The sequence below is a fragment of the Tursiops truncatus genome, chromosome 3, assembly GCF_011762595.2.
Source record: "Tursiops truncatus isolate mTurTru1 chromosome 3, mTurTru1.mat.Y, whole genome shotgun sequence".
NCBI classification, from domain to species: Eukaryota; Metazoa; Chordata; class Mammalia; order Artiodactyla; family Delphinidae; genus Tursiops; species Tursiops truncatus.
Window position 1 is genome coordinate 32,522,060 of NC_047036.1, and position 2,699 is coordinate 32,524,758.

The 2,699-nt window shown below is 44.8% G+C and overlaps 1 pseudogene; it reads right to left on the reverse strand.

The window, feature by feature from the left end:
* Positions 1-2,284: 2,284 nt before the first annotated feature.
* On the reverse strand, positions 2,285-2,457 carry LOC117312037 (U2 spliceosomal RNA; annotated as a pseudogene).
* Between the last annotated feature and the right edge of the window lie 242 nt (positions 2,458-2,699).

The window sequence follows — 2,699 nt, forward strand, 5'->3', positions numbered from 1 at the left end:
ACCTACTTTTCTAGACTTACACGGCATTACAACAGCACATGTACCCTACACTCCAGCCAATCTAGAAGAATTTCCATTCCCCAGCCTCTGTGTTTCTTTTATTATTCTCCTAGCTCAAATTGCCTGTCCCCAATCTTCAACAAATCTCACTTTAGAGAATCTTCCAGCTAGCTCTAAATCTAACTCACCTACAAAATCTTTCTGAATGTCTTGGTTTGAAATGATTTTTCCCTTCTCTGAATTCCCACGAGCATTCATGGCTATGCTACCTATCACTCTATTCATTAATAATAAAAAGCACTATTTATAGAGCATGTACTACATACCAGGGATAGCTGTACATATATGTGTATCTATGAATACCAGATGTTGGTTTTTACCAACTGTGTTTGTAGACACTAAGATGGGGTAAAAACAAAAAGGCTTGGGCTTCCCTGGTGGCGCAGTGGTTGAGAATCTGCCTGCTAATGCAGGGGACATGGGTTCGAGCCCTGGTCTGGGAGGATCCCACATGCTGCGGAGCAACTAGGTCCGTGAGTCACAACTACTGAGCCTGCGCGTCTGGAGCCTGTGCTCCCCAACAAGAGAGGCCGCGATAGTGAAAGGCCCGCACACCGCGATGAAGAGTGGCCCCAGCTTGCCACAACTAGAGAAAGCCCTCGCACAGAAACGAAGACCCAACACAGCAAAAATAAATTAATTAATTAATAAACTCCTACCCCCAACATCTTCTAAAAAAAAAAAAAGGGCTTATTGTGGGTGAAAAACCTGTAAAGATAAAAGGGGAGGAAGTAGTAGAAAGTGGCAAGAGTCTTCCTACTACAGTGACAGTGATCATCTGACACCTGTGGAAGAAAACGGGGAGGACGGAAGCTTGGGTAGAAAGAGTTTTGAGCTGCAATGCAATTCCAAGAAATGTTCTGCCAAGTCAGTGGGAGTCTTTAAACCAAAGTCATCTTTGGGAGGAAGGGGTCTCATATCTCAAATGACCTGCAATTGTTCCCCTATCATCCTTGGCCATTAGCTGGGAGCAGCCTTGTGGGAATATATTATAGTGGATCCCAAACAACAAGAGCTGGGGTTTGTTCATCAGTGATGCTCCCACAACATAAAAGATGAACAGTTCTTTATCATGGCCGTCACATCAACATTAGCTTATTGAATCTTCACAAAAACCCTATGAGGTTAGGACTGGTATCATTTTTGCTTTAAAGTAAGGACACGGAGGCCTAGAGAGGTTAAGTGACTTTATTGCCATCACCCAGCTAGTAATGGGCTGGAGCCTGAGCTTGTCCTCTAAGCTATCATTGTAAGCTCATGAATGAGTTAAATGCACCTTGGTGTTGCCTGTGAGAAGGTGGAAACCTGAGCGGACAGTGATCAATGCCACCTTGTTCTTGTTGGATCCAGAAATGCACAAGCCTCCCTCCAGTTTTCATGACACACAAGCTCTTCCCCTATCTGTGGGTCAAGTAATAGAACCAGATGTTTCTGATAAAATATTATGAAATATTTTATGAATAAAACAGCTCCATAGAAGTGCTTCCTAAAACCCCAAGGAAACAGGGCTCTCAGACGCTTTTTCCTATAATTCTTTTTTTTCTTTTTAAGAGAAGGAGGTTGAGAATAGGGTGGTTGATCAGAAGAACAAGGTTTCAGAACTCTGAGCAGGGTTGGAGAAGAGGTCCAAGAGAATACAGAGAGCCTTATGGGGTAAGAGACTGGAAATGTGGAAGAGCTGGCAGGCCCCGGCTCCTTGAGACCACAGGCATAGGGCACCCCGAGGGGCAGGACGGCAGGGGCCGACTATCTAAGGCGTAACCACCTGGTGGTCAGGCTGGCTTGAATTAGGGAAGAGCACGGAGCCTGTAAGGCGGCTGACGTTTCCGTTACCTGGAGACGTTACTTCCACAAAGCCGGTAAAACTAGCTCTTGGATTTGGGGTTGCTGCCACTCTGAGAGCTACTGAAAAAAGTCCTTGGGCCCATGACAGCAACAGCATAGAGTGGTAATAATGAAGACACTCACCAATAACTTGCTTAAAAACCCGCAAAGGTCAATGCCATACTCAAACTAAAGAGAGCCACCCACCAGCTGCAAGTCGGCAGGTGAGGCCAAGATGGGAAGAAAAGGAAACAAGACAGCCTTGCGAAGGTACGGTGGGCGGAGCCAAGGCTGCATGAAACCTCGCGAGAAAAACAGTACCTCACTCTGGCAAACCAAAGAGGAGCAAAGTGATGAAGAAAAGGTGAGGAAGGCAAAGTCTGCTCTTTGTTGTTATGAGAGGGGGTGGACCATTCCCGGAGAATACCAGGTCCAGGTGTGGCGTGAATGGAGCAAACTCCTATTCCAATTCCCAGCTCCAAAAATGTGCTCCATTTACTGTATTGTCCTCAGATATTAACCTGATGAGAGCAGATACTCCACTTGATCGTAGCCAAAAGGCCGGGAAGCGATTCTTTCCTGTAATTCCTGAGCCATTATTCCAGTCCTATTTCCTGCTGCATCTAATCAATGATGTGTTGTTATAGTATGCCTATTGTTTTGGTCTTCTGAATCCATATCTTTTTTTCTCCTGAGATTAATTTTTTTCTTTCTTGTTATGTTTCCCATTATTGAGAAGTTGTGAATGGTCTTGCTGAGAAAAGCTGATAAGGACTGACTTAGATAGATAGTTGGTATTTTGAAAGGAGACCAAC